Source organism: Ranitomeya imitator, chromosome 5 (genome assembly GCF_032444005.1).
Source record: "Ranitomeya imitator isolate aRanImi1 chromosome 5, aRanImi1.pri, whole genome shotgun sequence".
Classification (NCBI taxonomy): domain Eukaryota; kingdom Metazoa; phylum Chordata; class Amphibia; order Anura; family Dendrobatidae; genus Ranitomeya; species Ranitomeya imitator.
Window position 1 is genome coordinate 122,069,988 of NC_091286.1, and position 26,750 is coordinate 122,096,737.

The following is a 26,750-nucleotide window of genomic DNA, read 5'->3' on the forward strand; positions in this document are numbered from 1 at the left end:
CTGTTTCTGGTGTCAGATGTTATATAATTCAAAGCTGAAAACAGCTGCTCACAAGAATATGATGACTCAAAGAGAGAGTAAGTAAAGCAATCACGAGTGCTTTTATTGACTTAAAATTATTTGGCAGAGAATTCCACACTTTAAGGATTTCATTTTCAGAACTCACTGTTCTGTCCTTTTCCATCCCTTCTATCTTCTTCGAGTGTTTCACTCGGGTCACAGAATTAATTTAATGTGTAGTGGCAGTCTCGAGATACTGCAGCGCTGCCCTCATTCAAAATGAATGAGAACTACTCAGTAGTGACCGTCATAAGCACTGCACAGGGGGAGAGTCAGCAACTGCCAGCTCTCTTCCCTGTATAGCGCTTGCTGTCCCTAAACCCTGATGATCAATTCTATTATGTAAACAATTCATTGATTTTAACCCCTTAACGACCGCCGATACGCCTTTTAACGGTGGCAGTTAAGGGTACTTAAACCACAGCGCCGTTGATTAACGGCGTTGTGGAAAAAGTAAATAGCGCCCCCCAGAGTCTGATTTTCTCTGGGGTCTCGGCTGCCGGGGGTAGCCGAGACCCCAGAGAACATGATTAGGGGGGATTTTTACCGACCCCACTTTTGCGATCGCCGGTAATTAACCATTTACCGGCGATCGCCAAAAAAAAAAGCGATTTCCCTTTTAACTTCGCTGTCCTCCGATGTGATTGCACATCAGAGGACAGAGAAATGGGATCCCAGATAGCCCCCCAATACTTACCTGTCTCCCCGGGTGCTCCTCGTGGCTCCCGATGGGCGCCGCCATCTTTTTCCGGCAAAAAAATGGCGGGCGCATGCGCAGTGCGCCCGCCGGCCGGCACCGGGAGGATCTTTGGGGTCTCGGCTGCCGGGGGTAGCCGAGACCCCAGAGAACATGATTTGGGGGTTTTTTTACCGACCCCTGTTTTGCGATCGCCGGTAATTAACTTTACCGGCGATCGCAAAAAAAAAAAGTGGTGTGTAATTCTGTCCTCTGATGTGATCGCACATCAGAGGACAGATAACTAGGGGGATTCGGGGAGCCTATTATACTTACCGGTGTCCCTGGGTCCTCCTGCGTCCTCTCTGCCCGCCGGCGTCTTCTTTGGGAAACAAAATGACGGGCGCATGCGCAGTGCGCCCGCCATCTGTCGCCATCTGCCGGCCGGCAGGAGAAAGCAGTTGGGGCTAAAATTAGGGTTAGGGCTAAATTTTGGGTTAGGGTGGGGCTAAATATAGGGTTAGGCTTCTTTCACACTTGCGTCGGTACGGGCCGTCGCAATGCGTCGGCCCGACATACCGACGCACGTTGTGAAAATTGTGCACAACGTGGGCAGCGGATGCAGTTTTTCAACGCATCCGCTGCCCAATCTATGTCCTGGGGAGGAGGTGGCGGAGTTACAGCCAAGCATGCGCGGTCAGAAATGGCGGACGCGCCGTACAAAAAAAGTTACATTGAACGATTTTTTTTGTGCCGACGGTCCGCCAAAACACAACTGATCAGGGCCGGCTCCAGGATTTTGTGGGCCCCGGGCAAAAGAGTCTCAGTGGGCCCACATACCACGATTCATGATGCACAGATACGGAGGAGAAATATAGATATATTACACAGGGCCTAGCCTTCCCCCTCATCCTTCACATAGGCAGATATGCACACACACAATACGCAGACATACACACACATCTACAGTACGCAGACATGCGCACTCACACACAAACAATATGCAGACATGCACACACACAATACGCAGACATACACATAGAGTACTCAGACATGCTGCACACACATACAGTACTCAGACATGCACACACACACACGCAGCACTCAGACATGCACACACACAATATGCAGACATGCACACACAAATACGCAGACATACATACACAATACGCAGACATACACATACAGTACGCAGACATGCACACACAGCACTCAGACATGCACACACACACACAATATGCAGACATGCGCACACAATACGCAGACATGCGCACACACACAATACGCAGACATGCGCACACACACAATACGCAGACATGCGCACACACACAATACGCAGACATGCGCACACACACAATACGCAGACATGCGCGCACACACACAATACGCAGACATGCGCACACACACAATACGCAGACATGCGCGCACACACACAATACGCAGACATGCGCGCACACACAATACGCAGACATGCGCGCACACACACAATACGCAGACATGCGCGCGCACACACAATACGCAGACATGCGCGCGCACACACACAATACGCAGACATGCGCGCGCACACACACAATACGCAGACATGCGCGCACACACACACAATACGCAGACATGCGCGCACACACACAATACGCAGATATTTACATACATATATTTGAAGACAAATTCACAAAAATACATAAATATGTACAGTCAAACACGCTGATCTACACAGATATGCACATCATACAGGCATACACAGACATACAGACAGACACAACACACAAGCCTCACTCACCTCCCCCAGGCTTGTCACCCATCAGGCTCCTCTGGCATGTAGATATGGAGGGAGTGCTGCTTGATCAATGGCCGTCACTTAAACAGACATGGCCACCCACTGCACGCTGCAGCTGTGTCTGTTACTAATGATGCGGTCAGGCAGACACTGTGCCTTTAACTTTGCTTGTGTGTCCGCCCGGCCGCGTCATTAATAGCAGAAGCAGAGACATCGCTGCAGAGTGCACTGTGCGCGGCCATGTTTATTTAAGTGACGGCTGAGCTCAAGTAGTGGCGAAGCTGCTGGAGGAGCAGCCCGGGCTCCCTGGTATCCCGGCCATGAGTGGGCCCCCCAATTTGTTCAGGGCCCCGGCATTTACCCCAGTACGCCGGGTGCTGATGCCGGCCCTGCAACTGATCCAGTGCACGTCACGATCCGTCAGCAATACAAGTCTGTGGGCAAAAAACGCATCCTGCGGGCACATTTGCAGGATCCGTTTTTTGTCCAAAATGACGGATTGCGACGGATGCCAAACGACGCAAGTGTGAAAGAAGCCATAGGGTTGGGGCTAAAGTTAGGGTTAAATTTAGGGCTAGGGTTGCGGCTAAAGTTAGGGTTAGAGTTGGGGTTAGGGTTTGGATTAGGGTTGGCATTAGGGTTACGCTTGGGATTAGGGATAGGTTTGGGATTAGGGTTAAGGTTAGAGTTTGGATTAGGGGTGTATTGGGATTAGGGTTAGGGTTGAGGTTAGGATTAGGGGTGTGTTGGATTTAGGGTTTTGATTAGGATTATGGTTGACATTAGGGTTGTTTTGGGGTAAGGGTTGTGATTATCGTTAGGGTTGTGATTAGGATTATGGATCGGGTTGGGATTAGGGTTAGGGGTGTGTTGGGGTTAGGGTTGGAGTTAGAATTGGGGGGTTTCCACTGTTTAGGTACATCAGGGGGTCTCCAAACACGACAGCCAATTTTGCGCTTAAAAAGTCAAATGGTGCTCCCTCCCTTCTGAGCTCTGCCGTGCGCCCAAACAGTGGGTTACCCCAACATATGGGGCATCAGCGTACTAAATTGGACAACAACTTTTGGAGTCCAATTTCTCCTGTTACCCTTGTAAAAATAAAAACTTGGCTACAAAATCTTTTTTGTGGAAAAAAAAATATTTTTTATTTTCATGACTCTGCATTCTAAACTTCTGTGAAGCACTTGGGCATTCAAAGTTCTCACCATACATCTAGATAAGTTCCATGGGGGGTCTAGGTTCCAAAATGGGGTCACTTGTGGGGGGTTTCCACTGTTTAGGCACATCAGGGGCTCTCCAAACGCGACATGGCGTCCGATCTCAATTCCAGCCAATTCTACATTGAAAAAGTAAAACGGCACTCCTTCTCTTCCAAGCTCTGCGGTGCACCCAAACAGTGGTTTACCCCCACATATGGGGTATTGATGTACTCAGGAGAAATTGCACAACAACTTTTGTGGTCTAATTTCTCCTGTTACCCTTGTGAAAATAAGAATCTGTGGGCGAAAAGATCATTTTTGTGTAAACAAACGCGATTTTTTTCACGGCTCTACGTTATAAACTTCTGTGAAGCACTTGGGGGTTCAAAGTGCTCACCACACATCTAGATAAGTTCCTTAAGGGGTCTAGTTTCCAAAATGGTGTCACTTGTGGGGGGTTTCCACTGTTTAGGCACATCAGGGGCTCTCTAAACGTGACATGGCGTCCGATCTCAATTCCAGCCAATTCTGCATTGAAAAAGTCAAAGGGCGCTCCTTCATTTCCAAGCTCTGCGTTGCGCCCAAAAAGTGGTTTATCCCCACATATGGGGTATTGGCGTGTTCAGGAGAAATTGCATAACAAAATTTATGGTGACATTTCTGTTTTTACACATGTGAAAATAAAAAAAAATGGTTCTGAATTAAAATGTTTGCAAAAGAAAGTTAAATATTCATTTTTTCCTTCCACATAGTTTCAGTTCCTGTGAAGCACGTAAAGGGTTAATAAACTTCTTGAATGTGGTTTTGAGCACCTTGAGGGGTGCAGTTTTTAGAATGGTGTCACAGTTGGTTATTTTCTATCATATAGACCCCTTAAAATGACTTCAAATGTGATGTGGTCCCTAAAAAAAAAAAAAAATGGTGTTGTAAAAATGAGAAATTCCTGGTCAACTTTTAACCCTTATAACTCCCTAACAAAAAAAAATTTTGTTTCCAAAATTGTGCTGATGTAAAGTAGACATGTGGGAAATGTTATTTATTAACTATTTTTCGTGACATATCTCTCTGATTTAAGGGCATAAAAATACAAAGTTTGAAAATTGCAAAATTTTAAAAATTTTCGCCATATTTCCGTTTTTGTTTCATAAATAATCGCAAGTAATATCGAAGAAATGTTACCACTAACATGCAGTACAATATGTCACAAAAAAACAGTCTCAGAATCAGCGGGATCCGTTAAAGCGTTCCAGAGTTATAACCTCATAAAGTGACCGTGGTCAGAATTGTAAAAATTGGCTCAGTCATTAAGTACCAAATTGGCTCTGTCACTAAGGGGTTAAGCTTACCTTTGCAGTGTCCTTTTCTGTTCAGAAGTGGGGCTTCAAGTTCATTCATGCTTATCACTAGTGTTGAGCGATACCTTCCGATATTTGAAAGTATCGGTATCGGATGGTATCGGCCGATACCGGCAAAATATCGGATCTCACCGATACCGATACCCGATACCAATACAAGTCAATGGGACACAAATATCTGAATGTATCCTCGATGGTTCCCAGGGTCTGAAGGAGAGGAAACTCTCCTTCAGGCCCTGGGATCCATATTAATGTAAAAAATTAAGAATAAAAAAAAAAAATATGGCTATACTCACCCCTCCGAAGGACCCTGCCTGTCACCGCTGCAAGCGTCCGCCTCCATTCCTGAGAATGCAGAGAGTGAAGGACCTTCGATGACGTCGCGGTCAGGTGACCGCTCACCTGACCGCGACGTCATCAAAGGTCATTCACTCACTACATTCTCAGGAACGGTGGCGGATGCTTGCAGCGGTGACAGCCAGGGTTCGTCCGAGGGGTGAGTATAGCCATATTTTTTATTTTTATTCTTTATTTTTTACATTAATATGGATCCCAGGGCCCGAAGGAGAGTTTCCTCTCCTCCAGACCCTTGGAACCATACTCCGATACCGATTTCCGATATCACAAAAATATCGGAACTCTGTATCGGAATTCCGATACTGCAAGTATCGGGTATCGGCCGATATTTGCTGTATCGGAATGCTCAACACTACTTATCACACACTGAAACTGAGCCACTCACACTGCTCTTTCCAGACAGCAGTTAGAATGATCTTATTCTTTATGGAAAAAAATGCAGAATGACAGATAGATTTTAGCATGGAATGCAAGCAGATTCCACGCTGAAATCCACTTCTACATTTCAAAGTATGAATATCTCTAATCTCTAGCCACAGTCACACATGTGATAACAATTACTGTTTCTGGCAGCTGCCGACTTCTGAATCCTGGGCTGACTTGGAGATGGCTGGCTTGTGGATAGCAGCTAGCAAGAATGGCAGGCTAGGAGGCTTCACCATGAACTGAAAAAGTATAAATATTTGCTGCTGACTCCACATTTGATAAAAAATAATATATAAAACTTAAATGGGACCTGTCAAAAGTTTAGATCACTGGCGATCCAGGTGCTGAGATTGCTAACAACTGCCAAACTAGTAAAAGGTACACACGTTATCTTTTAATTACTGTGTTCACCACCTGCACAATTAGTATGGTCCCATAGCCAGTATTTATGTTCCCATCCTGATCCCCTTGTAGTAACGTCCCATCCTGGTCCCCTTCTTGTAGTAATGTCTACCATCCAGCTCCCTTTCTTGTAGTAATGTCCACCATTATGATCCCCTTCTTTTAGTAATGTGCCCCATCATGATCCCCTTATTTTAGTAATGTGCACCATCATGATCCCCTTCATGTAGAAATGTGCCTCATCATTTTTCTCCCCTGTATGGTTAGAAATTTAAAAACAAAAATCGTACTCGCCTTCCTGCTCTCACTCTACCGTTCCTTTGTCTTCTGGCACAAGATGTTATGACACCGCATGACGTCATTTGATGGTGCCAAGCGTAATGATGCTCTCTGTCCTTACGTCGCAGGCCTGCGGCCCAGGAGAGTGAGTGTTGGAGCGAGGAGCAATGACTCCTCCAATCTGACACAGCTTTGAACTGCTAGCATGATCACGCTAGCAGTTCAAAGTGGCGATACACTTGGGCTGATGTAATGCCACGTGCCTGTAGAGAGGCCTCTGCGTGCCCTCTCTGGCACGTGTGCCATAGGTTCGCCATCACTGGTATATGGGCATTGTGGAGACATGGGGGGTCAGTGGGTGCTCTAGTCCGCTAGCCTGAAACCGCATGACCCAGAGCTCATCCGACCGAACGCCCACTACCCTTTTACCATGAGCATAATACTACTCAGACAGCGCATACTGTATGTTACAACAAACGTCAACTTAAAAGTCAATATTACAGGTGTATAAGAACAAACGTCTGCACTTTCTTGACCAACCAAAGAAGAAACGCTTAAATTCAAAAGTCAACATATAGCTAAAAGTCTATGCCTTCTGGCTTACAGAAAAAAGACGTCTGAATAATTAAGATTTATTAATGACTGTGACGACACAGCATTTCAATTTTGAGTGAAAATGCTCTTTTAAAAAAAAAAAATAGAAACCACTACATCAACTATGTGAAAATGTTAGCTTCTCCCTTAAGCCTAATAACTTTTTTAATTGCACTTTTAAAACCAAGTCCATCATAATATCGTTATTGACCTTTTTTCTACATTGTAATTAGTTTACACACAATGTTTCCAATTGTATAAAACCCTTTAACTGGAAAGTTAACCCACACTGTAAATTTCGACAGGACTGGACTACAATCTGGCTTGTACGCGAGACTCCAGTCTCACTTGTTGATCCTTTTATTTGTTCTTCTAGCTTTTTCCTCCCTGTGAAAAATGTGAACATTTGCTCGAGCTGGTTTCTAATAGCTATGGCCAAATCAGAAGAGAGAGACGCTTGAAGAACAAACATTTCTTCTAGATCTATCTGATGAGTCTCATGTGTTGAGTTACACAATGGATGTTCCACTTGTGTTTTTTCTTTATAGTGGAGCCTGGAAGCTGTGGACTTCCAAAGTTGCATGTACATTCAGTTGAACTTATTCCTAAATGACTGCAAGTTTTATGCAGCACAGTTGAAGTCTAATGTATTAGGCTGATTAATATTTTAATGTAATGCTGTTTTTTTTGCAATGTTTATTTTGAATAGCATAGAGGAGAGGAATCGAGAAATGTCTGCTATAGTTTATTATTTTGTTTGCTCAGCAACTTGATGGCTGGACACTCGAAAGTCGTTTAGTTCTCACAGATGGTACCATATTTCTGTTTAAAGAAGTTTATACAAGAAGCCATGGAAGAAATCAGACATGATCGATGTTTCTCCGTAAAGGTAAGTTATTGCACAGACTGTGAAATACAGAACAAGCTGTTCTCAAATGAAATGAGACACAAGGGCTAGTATTGCTTAAATTAAAACTTTAATTAGTGTTCTCATTCTTCCATCACAAATATCAAATGTCATTGGAAGTGATCAAAAGCTGTTTGAAAATAACATATAAAAGTTAATTTATTTTTATCTCCTTAGTATATTTATAATGATTATGACATTGATGAGATATCTGTCAAATGTCCAAATGAAGTAATTTTGTTTGCAATTGATTTCTACGACCAGGCAAAAAAAATGACAGATGAAGTAATTTGGCAAAATGATAAATTTGCCCCTCATGAATAACATTGCGGAAAATACTTTCTCCTACAGCTGTTGAAATTATTGTGTTTGATTCACATTTCCAGTGATTTGGATAAAAAAAAATCAACTAAAACATTTCTAGCATGAGCTTTCATCGTTTTGAGAAGACAAAAAATTTACATTCATTTACTGATTATTTGAAAGGAATCTTAAGTGTTGTCATCAATAGACTAAAATAAAAGCTAACATTAAGCATTGTCCCACTAAATGTTTTTATCACCCATCCACAGTATAGTGGATAAATGTAGGATTGCTGCAGGTCTGACTTCTGCATAATCATGCATAGTGGTGAAAAAAAATTCACAAAATTGTAAGAAATTCTTTTTGTTGGCCTATGTTGCCATTTTCCAAAACCCATAACGTTTTTTTCCCTTCCCCCATGATGGCACACCTGAGAGAGGGGATCCGCCCAGCCAGGACAGGAAACCCTACTGAAAATAAAAGGGTGGTACCTCTCGGTCGCTTCAGTTGGGTTTCCTGTCCTGATAGGGACCCTCATACTGAAACACGGCGGTGATTCCACTTACCCAGGTCCCGTCCCGGCGTGGAAGAATCAGGCACGCCTGTGCGTCGGGTTCGGGAGTCTGGAAGCGCCGTCCGCAGGTCCCTCGGGTCTCTGCGTCTGTGCGGGCGTTGCAGCACGGTCGGAGGTTCCAGCTCCTTCCGTGGTTGCCGCGCCGCCCTCCCTCTGCCGGCGTCCAGGTGCGGCGGCCGCTTCCGGGTCGCCCATCTAACGTCACGCGCAGGGCACGCTGGGAATAGGCGTGCCCATGTGACATTGGGGGTGGGCGCCGGATCCAAGATGGCGGCGCCCATGAAGACATGCCGGGCGGTGGAATGGGACTCCGGCGACACGGCAGAGGAGGGGAGGGATCACTATTGGGCACCGGAGGAGGCGGGGAGTGCAGTGGTCCCCCATAAAAAGGTGTCTGACCACAGAAGACGCGCTCATGTCCACAAGCTTCAACATGGAAGTGGGACAACAGGAGCAGCAGCAGCTGCCGCCATTACAGCAGCAGCAGCGTCAGGAGCTCTCAGATGCCTTGCCGAGCCACCAGCACAGGAGCAGCCGCTCAAGTGGTAGGAGTGGCGGCCGTCCCGTCCGGCAAGACTCTTCAGCGTCCAGGAAGGACACTACACGTGCATCTGTCCAGCCTCCAAAATCGGTACCCTTGACGGTCGGCAGTGGTGAGTGATCTACGTGAATGTCACCCTTATGGTAACAGGGTCCATTTTTTCTGTTTGATCACTAGGGGTCGAGGAAATCTAGCGGCAAAACAAAGAACCGTGAATGTGCCCTTTGTAAAGCCCCGCTTGCAGTTCAGTGGCAGAAGGACCTCTGCGCTGACTGTATTAATAGAACTATTCAGGAAGAGACCCCTAATTTTGCCACGAGCCTTAAAGCCATAATTCAGGCAGAGATAAAAGACTCCTTAAAATTGGCCCTCAAAAAAGCTGGGAGGAAAAGCCGTAAAGTGTCTACGGATTCGGAGGCCTCTCAGAAACAAGGGAGTCAAAAATCATCCCGGTCTCCCTCTACCTCTTCCGCCTCTGTCCAGTCCTCAGATTCCTCCTCAGATAGTGATACAGGGGGGTGTCCATGTTTGCCAACTGAGGATGTAGAAAAATTAGTTAAAGCGGTCAGAACTGCTATGGGTCTTAAAGAGGGAAAAAACGCCTAGGTCACTTGAGGATGTCATGTTTGGCGGTTTAGATGAAAAAAGGAAGCGAACATTTCCGGTCAATGCAAAAATCAAGGCATTGATCGAAAAAGAATGGAAGAAACCTGAAAAAATGGGTACCCTACCTTCTTCATCAAAAAGGAGATATCCTTTTGAAGAAAGACTCCGAATCATGGGAGAAAATCCCTAAGATTGACAGTGCAGTAGCCAAATCCTTGAGGAGATCATCCCTTCCGTTAGAAGATTCAGGGGTCCTAAAAGATCCACTAGACAAAAAAGCAGATGCGTTCTTGAAACACATCTGGGAAGCTGCGGCAGGAGGCCTGAAACCAGCTATAGCTGGAACATGTACAGCTCGCGCCCTAATGGTCTGGTTACAACAAATTGAAGACCAGCTAAGGAATAAAGTTCCTAGGAATGACATTCTTGCAAACATATCCCTAGTTCAAGGGGCAGCAGCCTTCTTGGCAGATTCCTCCATAGACTGCAAAGTTAACGGCTAGAGCAGCGGGCCTGTCCAACGCAGCCAGGAGAGCCTTAGCCTGGGTTCACATTGCGCTAGGTGTGTCCGTCTAACGGACTCGTTTTTAAGTAGTAAAAACGCAATGTAACGCACATACGCGCCCATAGACTTGCATTGTCTAACGCATCATGACGCATCCCTAAATTGGTATGCGTTTGTCACATAACGTTTTTTTTTCTTACGGACCTTAAACGCGGCTTGCAGCGTTCTCGGGTCCGGCCAAGCTAACGCACTACTAACGGAAGCGTTCATTCTGCCATAGAAGGCTATGGCAAACGCAGTCAGACGCAAATCATGAAAAATTTCCATTTAGGACCACACGTTTTAATAGCGTTTGAGGGTGGTCACATGTGTCATGTGACAGGAAATGTGATTTCGGCCATTAAAGGAGGAATATACCACCCACACATTTACTGCACGTGACAGAGTGTTGCAATAGCTCTCCTGAAATGTAAGTACATTTCTATATATATATATCTCAGTATACATCATGGGAGTCTGTAATGTCCGTCGGATGTGTGTGTACTAAACATGTATTGCTTTGTTGCACACAGATGTCAGCAGCAGCAGCAGCGTGTCTGCGATTTTTTTCGTCACAGTCGGTAGGCTTGCACTTTAAAAAACCACTATAATGTTGTGTGAAACTCCATTGTATTGAGCTAGGCATAACAATCCTGTTTATTGTTTTATTGTGAATAGGAGTCTTCTGAGCCCGAGGCTGCTAGACCACCCCCCAAAAAACATGCTAAAAGCACAAAGGTACATAGCACACATGTTGAATTTTTCAGGCATAAATTTATTGATCCAATGAATGTTAACATTATTTAATGTTAAAAAAATTTTTTTTACATACACAATAGGTTGTGGCACACGGAGGACACAAAAGAAAGAAGGTCCCTAGCTGTCTGTCGTCGCCACAACTGCCAGTGGTAAATATAAAATTAGAAATATTCTATCCAATATTTATCAACAATCTATCTATTCACTTTCTATCTACTATACCTATAAACTATCAACTATATCGCTCCATCTATTTGTCTATCTATATCTATGTATCTATCTATATCTATCTATATCTATGTATCTATATATCTATATCTATGTATCTATATATATCTATGTATCTATATCTATCTATCTATATCTATGTATCTATCTATCTCTGTATATATGAATATGGCCATCCAGTGAAATTGACACTATCAACATAACTTTTTGTGTTTACATAGTCCAAGTCAGCGGCCAAAAAAAAAAGGATTGTCGTTGACGAAGAGCCATTGACTATCCACAACGAGACACTGATCAACCTTGTGGAAGCCAACCCCTCCATATGGGACCAGAGCGACAGCTCCCACCATGACATCGTGAAGAACCGGAAGTTGTGGGATCAAATAATCTGTCACTTTGATCCCCGATACATGGAGAAGTCGACAACCTCAAAGAAAAAAATTGGTAAATATTGGTGACGTAACATCGGAAAATGTTAACCAAAAAAAAAAAAATTCTATCCTATCAACCTATCCACTTGTTGTCTATCTCTCAATTATCAACTATCTGTACACTATATATCTATCTATCTATACACTATTTCTAAACTATTTCTTAACTATCTATCTACTATTTATATGTCAACTATCCTAGCAAACTATGAAAAATGTTTCCTATATCTTAAAACTATCTATCTACTATTTTTATATATATATATTTTTTTTTTTAAATTTAAAGCCGATGCTGTCCATACCCGTTGGAAGTCCATCCGCGATCGCTTTGTCCGTGACTACCGGAACAGTCAGAATGCACCAAGCGGATCCAGTGGTAAACGGGTGACCCCGTATGTGCATTACGACCAACTGCTCTTTCTTCAAAAAACATTGTCTCAGCGCTCGTAAGTACAAATAGGTCTGTGTGCGAGACAAAATTGTTTAAAGGAAACTAATTTACTTTTACTTTTTTTTTTTTTTTGGGTTACAGCCCGATATGCAGTACCGCTGCTCCTAGACCGACAGAGGAACTGGAGCCTTCTCCAGTGGAACCAACGCAACCTGAAGATGTGTCTGGCATCAGCGAGCCACGATCTGCGGATAGAAGCACTGTTGCTGCAGGTGTGAGTGCCCGGTTGCAATCACAGCGTGGACGCAAGTGAGCATCACAAAAAGATGAAGCTGATGCAATTATCGTGGATGGACTCCAACGGGTAGAGGACATGTGTCGCAGTGAGCTCAAAGACCTGAGGCGAGAAATTACCGAGCTGCAAGCACGCGAGTCTGTATACTCTGCTAATGAGTAGAAGCTACTTTTCTTATCCTATGTGCCTGTAGCACAAAATATCCCGGCACATAGAAACCTTATGTTTAGACAAAGACTGAACGAGCTTCTAGAGGAATTTGTGGGCCCCCAGGAACCCGCTCCATCGGGAACAAGAAGAATGGACATGCCGGCCTACAACCCTCAATATAGAGGCCGGGGTGAAACGAGCGTGGAACCTCATAGACAATGTAGCAGTCCATCATATAGTTGGGCAGACAATTCTCCCGTGCAGTACCAAAGTCTTTAGTACCGTTCACTGTCCCCAGCCAGGTGCAATTACCGCGTTGCAAGTTTTCTTTTTTTTTTTTGTTATGTTTTTTGTTGTGAATTTCTATTTTCCTTTTTTTTCATCCCTATGGGATATCATATGTTAAACCTGTGTACCAACAGTTTGTTGGAAAAATCCATAAACATTTAGTAAAGTGTTTCAAATTTAAGATTCTTGTATGACTTTAACTTTTAACACAACATAACTTTTTACACGACATAAGGTAACTTTTTACACGACATCAGGTTAAACAACTTTTTACACGACATAAGGTAACTTTTTACACTACGTAACTTTTTACACGACATCAGGAAGACTTTACAATATTTTCACACGTATCTGTCTTGCCATGGAACATGGCCTTCATGTGTGAAATAATGTGCAAATTGATCACGAATCCTCATTATTTGTGCTGTTGACCGAACTGCATTCGATTCAATGCTACTGAGGTTCGACTCGCAATCATCGGGGTCTACCACCAGGGGTTCATGTCTCGCCACAAAATTATGCAGACAGATGCACGCCTTCACAACACGGTCCACATTTTCTGGTTGCAGTTGCATGCAGGTTAGAAAAATCCGCCATTTTAATGTCAAAATCCCAAAGGCACACTCCACATAACGTCTAGCCCGGCTCAAGCGATAATTAAAAATGCGCCTGCTGGAGTCTAGACTACGGCTTGAGTAGGGCTTGAGGAGATTTTGTCCTAGTTGGAAGGCCTCGTCACCAACTAAAACATAGGGCAAACTTGGGCCTTCGGTCCCCGGAAGAGGTCGTGATGAGGGTATGTTTAAACGTTGGCTGTACAAACATCGGCCCATGTTGGAGTCTCTGAATACTCTGGAATCGTTAGTCCGGCCATAAGCACCAATATCCACAGCAAGAAAACGGCACCTGGCATCCGCAATCGCCATCAATACTATAGAAAAGTATTTCTTATAGTAGAGGGAACCACTATGCGCAGGTTTCTGAATCCGAATGTGCTTTCCGTCCACGGCACCAATACAATTGGGGAAATTAGCCACATCCTCAAACTGTTGGGAAATCGCTAGCCACATTTCTGATGTTGGTGTTGGTAGCACAAGTGGTTGCAAGTTGTTCCAAATGGCATCACAAGTTTCCCGAACCAGTTGACAAATTGTTGACTTCCCAAGTCTAAACTGATAATGCAGTGACGCAAAAGTTTCTCCGGTAGCCAGATATCTGTCGACATTCAAAAACAAAAAGCAAAAAAAATTAGGATTTTAATGATCATCTAATGGCTAGTTACAATAGAATATACAATTGCTAAATGAACATTAGGCCACACGATACCGAGATCTAGTCTTTGTCAATAGAATGATAAAAAAAATGTATAATTACCTCACAGTCACTACTAAACGTTGCTCCGCACTGATGCTTTCACGAAAAGTGCTGCGATGATGATGTATCTCATCCTTCACATGCGAGAGCAGAACATCAAAGGTCTCAATGGACATCCGTAGATAGCGTTGGAATTTGAAGGGATGATCCCGAAGCTGCACATACAGGGTGTGAAAGGCACCATATGTACTCCGCAAGAAATTCACTTCGTGGATCCAATATCTCCTTTGCGAACTACGCTTTCTCTGCCGAAGTCGCAACCGCATCAAGTGAAATCTGACGAGCTCAGACACAAACATCTTGCTAGCAGAAGTTCACTCAATGCTTTCAAAATGGAGAATGAGTCTGTGCCCACACCCGACAATGACAAAAGGGAAAAAAAAAAAAAAAAACTTTATTGACAGTGACAAACGGATACTTCGTAAACGGACATCAAAATGAAAAAACGCGATCACATGCGTTAACGCTAGCGTTACCGTGACGACGAATTTCACATATTTTTGCTCCTTTTCTGTGCATGCGTTTAACGCATCCGTTTAACGCCATGTACTTGACGCAATGTGAACCTAGCCTTATGGCTGAAAGGGTGTCCGGGAGATTTGCCATCAAAACATAAGCTTTGCTCCATCCCATGCGACGGTCAACTCCTCTTTGGGAAAAAGTTAGAAGAGATATTGGAACAGGCAGGAGACAAAAATAAAGCCTTTCCAACCTTCCCTAAGAATTCTAAAAAACCCTTTTTTCGGAGAAGATATAATAGAGGCAGACCTCCAGGAGATAGGAGAAATTGGGAGTTCAAAGATAAAAGGAGATCGGGCTATATGTTCAAAGGGCCCCATACCTCAGCAAAAAAATCCCCCCAATGACATTAAATCACAGGTTGGAGGAAGACTTTCCCTCTTCTATCCAGCCTGGATAAACATCTCCCTGAGCACCTGGGTTCTAAATATTATAAAAGACGGCCTAAAAATAAAATGTATCCATCCACCCAGGCACAATTTTGTAATAACTCCTCGGAGGAAAGTCCAGCAGGAACAATTAGCTCTAGAAACAGAAGTCCTTGGTCTGATTAAAAAAAAAAGTCTTGCAAGAAGTCCCTGTTTAGGAAATAGGAAGGGGGTTTTACTCTAATCAACCTAGGAAAACTCAACCATTCAATAGACAATCACTCCTTCAAGATGGAGTCCATCAATACAACCACAAAGCTTCTGTTTCCTCACTGCTTCATGGCAGTAATAGACTTGAAGGAGGCGTATTACCATATTCCAATACATCGCGGATACTGGAGATACTTGAGTGGCACTCTACATACAAAACCAAGTGAAACATTACCAATATACAGCCCTTCCATTCGGCCTATCTACAGCTCCCAGGGTCTTGACCAAGGTGATGGCAGAGGTAATGTCATATCTCCGTTCCCAGAATGTCGTGATTTGTCCCGTATTTGGACGATTTTCTTGTGATAGGGAAGACAGAGGCCGATTGCTCCCATCAGATAGCGGTAGTGACATCAACTCTAATAGAGCTGGGTTGGATGATAAATGTTCACAAATCGAAATTCGTTCCAGTAAAGGTACAGTCCTTCATAGGGTTAATACTAGATTCAGAATGTCAGCTCTGCCTCCTCCCGGAAAACAAAGTACCGTATATACTCGAGTATAAGCCGAGATTTTCAGCACAAATTTTTGGGCTGAAAGTGCCCCTCTCGGCTTATACTCGAGTCACGGTGGGCGGCAGGGTCGGCGGGTGAGGGGGAGAGGGCGCTGAGGCATACTTACCTAGTCCTGTCGCTCCTGACGCTCCCCCTGCCGTCACACGGTCTCCGGGTGCCGCAGCTCTTCCCCTGTTCAGCGGTCACGTGGGACCGCTTATTAGAGAAATGAATATGGACTCCACTCCTATAGGGGTGGAGCCGCATATTCATTCCTCTGAGCGGTGCCAGTGACCGCTGACAGGAAGAGCTGCGGCACCGAAGACCGTGTGACAGGCAGGGGCAGCGGCAGGACTAGGTAAGTATTTTATATTCACCTGTCCGCGTTCAACACGCCGGGCGTCGCTCCATCTTCGGGCGCTGCTCTGTCTTCCCGGCGTCTCTGCGCTCTGACTGCAGGTCAGAGGGCACGATGACGCATATAGTGTGCGCGGCGCCCTCTGCCTGATCAGTCAGTGCAGAGAGACGCCGGGACGAGACGCCGGGAGCTGCAATCAAGAGAGGTGAGTATGGCTTCTTTTTTTTTTTTTATTATTATTGCAGCAGCAGCAGCAATGGCACAACTTTTATAAGGAGCATATATGGAGCAATAATGAACGGTGCAGAGCATTATATGGCAGAGCTATGGGGCAAGAATGAACAGTGCAGAGCACTACATGGCACAGCTATGGGGCAAGAATGAATGGTGCAGAGCACTATATGGCACAGCTAGGGGGCAAGAATGAACAATGCAGAGTACTACATGGCAGAGCTATGGGGCAAGAATGAATGGTGCAGAGCACTATATGGCACAGCTAGGGGGCAAGAGTGAACGGTGCAGAGCACTATATGGCAGAGCTATGGGGCAAGAATGAATGGTGCAGAGCACTATATGGCAGAGCTATGGGGCAAGAATGAACGGTGCAGAGCACTATATGGCACAGCTAGGGGGCAAGAATGAACGGTGCAGAGCACTATATGGTACAGCTATGGGGCAATAATGAACTGTGCAGAGCACTATATGGTACATCTATTGGGCAATAATGAACGGTGTAGAGCACTATATGGCACAGCTATGGGGCCATAATGAACGGTATGGAGCATCTATTTATTTTTGAAATTCACCGGTAGCTGCTGCATTTTCCACCCTAGGCTTATACTCGAGTCAATAAGTTTTCCCAGTTTTTTGTGGCAAAATTAGGGGGGTCGGCTTATACTCGGGTCGGCTTATACTCGAGTATATACGGTAGGCAAATAATCAACTTGACCACTGCAGCAATACACCAACCCGAGATGACCCTAAGAAAAGCGATGTCCCTACTAGGCTCGTTAACATCTTGCATTCCGGCCGTAGGGTAGGCACAATTCCACCTGAGACAACTACAGTGGGAAGTTTTGTAAGCCCAAAGACTGTTAAAAGGGCGTTTGGAAGGAAATCTACGTCTTCATCGGGATGGAAGAGATTCCTTAGTCTGATGGACCATAGAGGAACATCTCACTATGGGAGTCCAGTGGCAGAAACCAGTCGAGGACATCATCACGACCGACGCAAGCGGTTTAGGTTGGGGAGCTCACTTAAGATCCCATTCAGTTCAAGGAACTTGGTCCTCCCAAGAAAAGAGCTATGGCTCAAACGTAAAAGAACTATGGGTAGTAGAAAAGTCCTTGAAACATTTTCTTCCCCTGCTCCAGGGCCGCCATGCTCGAATTATGACAGACAATCGAGCAGTAGTGGCCTACATCAATCACCAAGGAGGGGCGAGGTCTTGGAACCTCATGGAGGTGTCAAATTTACTATTTCATTGGGCAGAACAACACCTATCTTCCCTAACAGCACTACACATAAGGGGTGTAGAAAACTCACGGTCAGATTTTCTGAGTCGCAGATTTCTGAGACAAGGGGAGTGGTCCCTGAATCCTGGAGTATTTCAACAAATAGTACAGGCCTGGGGTACACCAGAGATAGACTTATTTGCCACCTCACACAACAAGAAAGTGAAAAAGTTCTGCTCACTGAACCCAAAGGAACATCCTTTCGCGGTAGATGCCCTACTAATACCGTGGAAATTCTCTCTGGCTTACGCATTTTCCCCCGATAGTGATGATTCCAACAGTAGTCCGGAAAATCAGAGAAGACCGAGCGAAAATAATACTCATCGCTCCATTCTGACCAAGAAGACCATGGTTCTCCCTTCTAAGGCAGATGTCGTTAACAGACCCGTGGATCCTGCCAGATGTGCCGGACCTGTTAACCCAGGGACCAGTGACACACTCTCAGGTGAAGGGCTTCCATCTGGCAGCCTGGAATTTGAGAGGGCGTTACTGAGTCGCCAAGGATTCTCCCCAGGGTTAATCTCCACCCTGTTAAAAAGCAGGAAGCCTATAACATCCAGAATCTGCGGTAGGACCTGGAAGAAATTTTTAGACTTCTTGGGTGAACCGTTAGGGGATGTAGCTCCAGTGGGTCCCATCCTAGAATTTCTACAAGTGGGTTTGCAACTAGGGTTAGCAACTAGCACCCTTAAGGTTCAGGTTTCAGCCCTAGGGGCCCTATATAATTGCAACCTAGCATCTAATAGGTGCGTTTCACGATTTATAAAATCCTGTGGCAGGTCTAGACCGGTTATTATCCCCAAAATTCCTTCTTGGGATCTAAATCTGGTCTTGGAGGCTTTAACCAAAGATCCTTTTGAGCCTTTGCAGGACATATCACCTAAATTGCTCACCCTGAAATCAGTCCTACTAGTAGCTCTAACATCGGCCCGTAGGGTAGGCGATTTACAAGCTCTATCAATATGCCCTCCTTACACTCAGATTCTTGATGACAGGATAATCCTAACACCAGATCCAGCGTATCTCCCCAAAGTAGTCCAAAAATTTCATAGGAGTCAGGAGATTACGTTACCATCATTTTGTAATAATCCTAAAAATCTGGGGGAACAAAAGTTCCATATGTTAGATGTGAGGAGATCCATGTTACAATACATGACCATGACTAGTCAGTGGAGGAAAGATCAAACCCTATTTGTAGCCTTTCAGGGTAGTAAAAAGGGGTGTGGGGTAGCTAAAAGTACCATTGCTAGATGGATCAGGGAGGCCATTAGTCTGTCCTATTCTGCAAGTGGCACTCCGGTTCCTGATGGCATCAAGGCTCACTCCACCAGAGCTATGGCTACCTCCTGGGCAGAGAAGGCTGAGGTATCAATTGACCAAATTTGCAAGGCCGCTACCTGGTCCTCACCCTCGACTTTTTTCAAACACTACCGGCTAGACCTTTCCTCCTCTGCTGACCTAACCTTTGGTAGAAGGGTACTCCAAGCAGTGGTCCCTCCCTAAGGTTTTTTCTTTCTACAAAAGTCTCTCAGGTGTGCCGTCATGGGGGAAGGGAAAACACCAAGGTTACTTACTGGTAGCCGGTTTTTCCGGAACCCATGACGGCACCCATATATTCCCCCCCTTTATCACCCTTTTGGTGTGCACAATTGTTTTGGGTGCTTTTAGTTAATATGATGTGGTGTTGGATTGCCATGTGTACTAACCAGGGGGCCTCTCATGCTCTGAAAACCAACTGAAGCGACCGAGAGGTACCGCCCTTTTATTTTCAGTAGGGTTTCCTGTCCTGGCTGGGCGGATCCCCTCTCTCAGGTGTGCCGTCATGGGTTCCGGAAAAAACGGCTACCAGTAAGTAACCTTGGTGTTTTTGGGGGATATGAAGCTCTGTGAGGGCTAATTTTTTTGCACACTCAGGTGACATTTTTATTGATACCATTTTGGGGTAGATATGATGTTTTGATCGACTCTTTTTGCATTTTACTGCACCCACGGCTTTTAAAGGCACATGATGGCTGATTAAAGGGAATCTGTCACCCTAAAAAGGCCTGTAAACTAAGGCCACCGGCATCAGGGGCTAATCTACAGCATTCTGCAATAAGATAAGAAAAACAGGTTAGATTATACTCACCCAGGGGCGGTTCTGGTTCTGTTCGGGTCCGACTCCTCCCATCTTCATACGCTGACGTCCTCTTGTCTGCTTACCGCGGCTCCTGCGCAGGTGTACTTGGTCTGTCCTGTTGAGGGCAGCGTAAAGTACTGCAGTGCGCAGGCACTGGGCCTCTCTGACCTTTCCCGGCACCTGCGCACTGCAGTACTTTGCTCTGCCTCAACAGGGCAGAGAAAGTACGCCTGCGCAGGAGCCATGGCAAGAAGACAAGAAGAGGACATCAGCGTATGAAGATGGGAGGCCCCGGACAGTGACTCCCATCGGACCCAAACAGAATCGGGACCGCCCCTGAGTGAGTATAATCTAACCTATTTTTCTTAACTTTCAGGATACATCGGGGGCTTAATCTACAGCATTACAGAATGCTGTAGATAAGCCCCTGATGCCGGTGACCTTAGTTTACAGGATGTTTTCGGGTGACAGATTCCCTTTAAATCAGCCATCATTTGCTGAGAAAGATGTGGGCTTGGCGCGCGAGTGCACATCAAAGGAAGGGACACAACTTTTGACAAATGTGTGTCAAAAGTTGTAAAGGGGTTAATAGCAATTCTCTAATTCAGAGAGAGAGAGTCACACAATGGAGGTAGATTAAAATAGAAAACAAAACAATGGTAGGATCATCAGAACGCAACATCGTAAAGGCTTCAAACAAGTTATAGATGGGCTTAAACTCATAAATATATTGAAAGCTAGAATATAACCATGAATACAAATCCATATCCAGGGTAAAACATCCAGACTCGTGTTTCACTTAAATTCTATTTTTCCATTGCATGAACAGGGACACCACGAAAGTCCATGTCTATCATTTTCAGAAAACCATTCTCCCCATCTATTTCCCTCATTCACAAACGATAAAATCAGAATCTCTCAAATACAGAAGTGTATATTTTACATAATTATAAAGAAAAGACATCACAGACACATTAGGGCATTCAGGCAGATATGCATCTTCAGGAGATAATCAGAGATAATGGGGCGGCTTAATCAATAATGTCTATCTTTTAAAGGGATGGTATATCGTTTGTATGTAAGAGGAAGAAAAAGTACAGTGGTACTTTGCTCACGCTGGCTCTGGAACTGCCGGGGCTGTCACCCATGTTGCAGAGGGAAGACTTTCATTCCAGGACGAACCCTTGCATGTGACTGTAGTAGGCGGGCTGACTTAAATAGCGCTGCGCGCGGGAGAGGAGGCAGAGTGCGGGTGGGAAAGCTGAGTAGTGAGTCGGGTTCTGTGTCCTCTGACAGGGCAGAACGATCCGTTTGTACAGACCGACCCGCCCGTATCCAAGCATACAGGTCCACCGCTGGTGGACGACTAATCGGCAATCCCCCACCATCCTCCGAGCCTGGAGGTGACTCAGACTTGAAGCCAGAGACTACACTGTGTGTGCGACACCGTGAGAGACAGGTGTCCAGGCCCGTGCTCTGTTACCTAGGATTAGTGTACACCGCAGAGCAAAATCTTGTTTCGGTGGTTTCATACGTTGAACTTGGACTACGTCAAGACACCATGCGCTGCTGTTGACGGTGCCACTGTTGGACCCCCTTTCGTCACAGACTTTGTTCAGACATCAAGTGCCGCTGCTGTCGGTGCCACTGTTGGAACCCTGAGATGCCGCGAACAAGAAGACTACAGTCTGATAAGTTTCACCTCTCTAGTTACTGAACTATCATTCGTCCCTGTCCTAACCTGCCACTCTCCCTATTCCACCCTACTCCCTATCACTACCCTGCAATGTATTCCTCCCTGCGTGGAGTGTTTTTAATGTTAAATAAAACCTAACTCTTGATCTGCCTCCTGTCCATGATTACATTCCGCATTCCTGCGATTTCTTCACTTGGGGCAGTGGGCAGGATGTCATTCAATGGTGTGGAGGCGACAGATCAACCAGTTGGAGGGGGCCCTAGAGCTACCATCTCCCTGGGGGCCTTGTTAAATAATCTCCCGAAGATCACTGGGAGTAATACCATGCTCTGGAGTTGGACAGAGCGTATAAGAGTGATGATGAAGATGCATCACATGACTCTGGCCCTAAAAGCAGAAGTGGCTATGATGGCTTTGGATGGGGAGGCCAGGGATTCTGTCATGCTCCGGCCCCCACTGGTGAGGAACGCCCTGGATAAAGTTCTAATTCCTGAGGAGACGCATGGGGACGCTACGGACATAGGAGAGTTGTGCATGCATCTGTTTGGCCGGGTTCAAAGAGAGTCGGTGACCCAATTTTGAATGCGCTGCAGGAACTCCATACTGCCATTGCTCGCAAAGATGGAGTAGGCGTAGGGTTCATTGACATCGTGCTGCGAGACAAGCTAGTGAAAGGCCTATGTGACGTGATGCAGAAGCAAGCTTTACGGGAATGCCTAAGAGTCAAAACCAGTATGACCTCTGAAATTGAAAGTGAAGCACGCACACGCGAGCAGGAACAAGGGGTGGCAAGTTCCGGTGGGGACGGTCCGGAGTGGAGAGGTGTCCGCCAACACAATTACTGCACCCCAATGGGTAGAAGATTTGCCAGATACACAAAGAATTGGCTGAGACTAAAAGGACCCCCCGGAAGTAGCTATCTTGAAAATCGTAAAGATCCTGCCCCCAGTGAGCGATGAGAATGGGCTGCGGAGGAGGACCTCCCGCATGTTATAACTGTGGAGAGTTAGGGCATGTGGCCCGGTGGTGCACCAAAAGGGGAAGGACTCTCCAGAGCCGCCTGTTAAACTAACGGACTCCAAGTCTGGGGGATGCTGCCTCGAGTCTGTTCCATTAAGAAGTAGTACTAGAAGTCCCACAAAGCCGGTGTCTGTGTGCCCCCTAGTCTGGGAAAAGATGAACTGATGAGCCGTACGCTGTTTGGTTGATATGGGCTCTGAGGTGACCACAATGCCCGAAGTATATTTCCGCCGGCACTTTACTGAAGCGATGCGGCATGAATGGCCACCGTGAGCTTGATCACCAGGCCCAAATCAATTGCTCATCCCGGTTGTAGGGGTGGTCTGGATGAATATAGTGGCCTGTGGAAAAAAACTTGGGATGGAAAGGGGTGGTGCTGACAGCCAGAGAGGTCAATAAAGAACATACTGTCATGCTGAGCATGAATGTGCTGAAAGAGTTTGGAAGTCTCCTTATCCATGAGTCCCTAGATAGATTCCTTAAACAAGGGAGAACTCAAACGCCCCAAACAAAAAATTTTCAACAGCTAATTAGAGCAGCCCAAGCTGAAGAGACCGCCAGTGGAGGAAAGACCTTGGGGAAGGTAATTGCCCCTACTTCATTCAATTGAGTCCTACCACCCGGACAAACCGTGCTGACCCTGCTCGTCCATGCTTGTACATCCCTGGAAGGCGTGGAAGTTCAAATTGAGCCGAGCAATCCAGACCAGCTACCGTCAGGAATTCTTGTAACATGAACGTTGGCCATGGTGCGAGATGGAGCAGTGCTTGTATGCTGTGTGAATTTGGGGGAAAAAGACATAATCTTACCCCCCAGGAGTGAATTCGCCCATGTCATGGGCATGCCAGAAGAGTTGGTGTCACCGCAGGCCATACAGCTAACCATCAAACAAGGAGATCCCTGGATGGTGACCGTGGACACGGCATTGTTACCGGACACACAGCAACTGAAAGAGGGATGTCGAATTCTAGTACAGATGAGAGCAGAACTGACTGAACTCGCGCCCCAACAAGTACAGCAGGTGGATGCCCTGTTAGGAAAATACCAGGATGTGTTTGCAAAACACGAGGACAATTTTGGGTGAACTACGGCAATCACCCATGAGATTCCCACTGGAAATGCTGCGCCCATAAGAGAACTTTATCATCAGATCCCTCCTCAAATGTATCATTAGGTCAAGGGTATGTTGTCTCAGATGCTTCAGAGGGGGGTGATTTGGGAAAGCCAGAGCCCCTGGGCTGCCCCCATTGTGTTGGTGTGTTAGAAGGACATTATGTTTGTGTGTGGATTACCGCAAACTTAACGCCTGTACGGTGCGGGACTCGTACCTGTTGCCGAGGATTGAGGAGTCCTTGTCTGCTCTAGGGAACGCTAAGTACTTTTCCACCCTGGATCTCGCCAGTGGATACTGGCAAGTGCCTATGTCCGAGCAGGACTGAGCCAATACAGCCTTCATACTCCCCATGGGGTTATTTGAATTTAATTGGATGCCATTCGGCATTGCCAATGCCCCAGGCATGTTTCAGCGGCTCTTGGAAAGATGCTTGGGAGATTTAAACTTTGAGTCCACCCTGATTTATCTGGACGACATTATTGTTTTTGCTCCCTCTCTTGAAGGACATCTTCAGAGACTGGAACGAGTACTGAGTCGCCTGCAACAACACGGACTAAAAGTGAAGTCTCAGAAGTGTCATCTGTTCTGCACTCAAATCGAATATCTAGGACATGTCGTCTCCGCAAAAGGAGTGAGACGATCTCGTGAAAAGATTGCTGTGGTACAGGATTGGCCTACCCCAAAGACCGTGAAAGATGTGCAAGCTTTTCTAGGCCTCATGGGATATTTCAGACACTTCGTAAAGAATTTCACCCACATTGTGAATCCATTGCTGGAGTTATTAAAGGGAGTACCATCTAGTGCAAAAAACAGAACTGTACAGTGGGGTGAACTACAAGAGGAAGCGTTTCGAGCTTTGAAATTGGCCTTAGTAGAGACACCAGTGCTGGCCTATGCCGACTTCACGCTGCCATTCATTCTGCATACAGATGGGAGTCTGCATGAACTCAGAGCAGTGCTGTCCGAAATCCAGACGGGAGAAGAGTGAGTGATAGCCTATGTGAATCATTCCCTACATGACTCCGAGAAGAACCCGGAGAACTACAGCTCCTTTAAGCTGGAGTTGTTGGCTGAGTATCTGTCCGGTTACAAAGTCCATGTGCGTACAGACGACAATGCATTGACCCACTTGGAGAGGGCAAAACTTAGGGCACTGGAACAGCGCTAGGTCGCTCGGATGGCAAAATTCCGCTACAAAATAACCTATAAGCGAGGAGCAGAGAATACTCATGCTGATGCCTTGTCAGAGTGGACTATGGGAAATCCACGCCTAACCGTGACAAAGAATTGGAGGCTGAGGAGGTTCCTATATTCAGAGATTCTGCCAGGACGGTGACAGCCACGTTGGAGCAGGTGCAGACGTCGACTCGAGCCTATCTACTGTTATAGTCACGCGATTAATGGCTCCGAATACAACAGGAGGACGAGGGACTGGCTCTACTTAGACAATGGGTGTCTTCCAGACAGTTACTTAGTCAGCAAGAGAGAGAGATGCTTTGTCCCACAGTGTCCTGCAGATGCTGCGGCACTGGGAAAGTCTGCAATTGAGTGATGGGATTCTGTACCGGAAAGTTCTACTGCCACGGGAACTGGATGTCACCTGGCAAACAGTGATTCCTGAGATGCTGCTGTCCCAAGTGGCCACAGAGGCACATGAAAGAGGGGCTCATTTCGGACCGGAGAAAACCTTTCAGTGGCTACAGCGATTGGTGTATCATCCTCATTTGAAATCAGCAGTGGAAGAAACTTGTCAATGTTGTTGGAGCTGCAAGTTGGCTAAGCGACCTGAACAGAGGGCCCCCATACAAGCCATAAGGAAGTCTGCTCCATTGGATAAATTATCTGACCATTGGCCCAGCACATCAAGGATACGAAGGTTGCTTAGTAATGACGGATCACTTCACGAAGTTTGCTGTTGTGACTCCAACGCGAGATCAAATGGCTGAAACGGCCGCCTATGACATCTGGAAGAACTTCATTCAGGTGTACGGGTGTCCAAAACGCATACACTCAGATCACAGCACTTGTTTCTTTGGAAAAGTGATGGAAGAACTACATTGCTTGTATCAGATTGAGAAGTCCTGGATGATGCCTTACCATCCCCAAAGAAATGGGACCTGCGAATGGTTTAACCATACCCTAATCCAGATGTTGAGAACTTTGGAAGAGTATAGAAAGGCCCAATGCCCTGAATATATGGCCGAGCTAATGTGGATATACAACAACCAAAAACACAGTACTACCGGCAACACGCCTTACATTCTTCTGTTCGGTCGTCGAGGGAGGGGAATTACATAGCTGGAGCTAGAGCCTGAGGAATACTACCCACGGATGGGAATGTCTACCTGGGTTCGTGAACATCGACATCAGTTGCAGACCTTACATCGTCTGCTCCAAAAACTGGAACATCCCAGGACCACTCCTCTACGTGGCACAGCTCTACAAGCTGGGGACCATGTTCTGGTATGAGAGAGTTGTCCTCGGGACAAGCTGGAGTCCTGGTGGGAGAAGAACCCATGCCGGGTGTGACGAAGAGTCGATGCTAGGGTGCTCCTACTTGCATGGTTCACTGGAACATGTTTACAGCCTTGCTTATCAAGAGATCCCAACCCTGGACAGGAGATACTGGATGCTCCAAATAAAGTTCCAACAGTCCTCGTGAGAGATGAAGAGGAAGAGTCCGACGGCGACAATTCGGCTGAGGAAAGTATGTCTACCAGTCCCCAAGGACAACCTGATTCAGTTGTTCTAATGGAATCTACTAT

At 45.9% G+C, this 26,750-nt stretch overlaps 2 long non-coding RNA genes across 2 annotated transcripts in view; both read left to right on the plus strand.

Moving 5' to 3' along the window:
* Positions 1–26,750, plus strand: part of LOC138681534 (uncharacterized) — a 100,552-nt gene that overhangs the window by 10,424 nt on the left and 63,378 nt on the right. The gene's annotated exons all lie outside the window — the stretch shown is intronic.
* Positions 11,705–13,320, plus strand: LOC138681532 (uncharacterized). The gene is made up of 2 exons (XR_011321924.1): positions 11,705–12,028; positions 12,302–13,320. It is a non-coding gene; the product is annotated as an uncharacterized lncRNA (long non-coding RNA).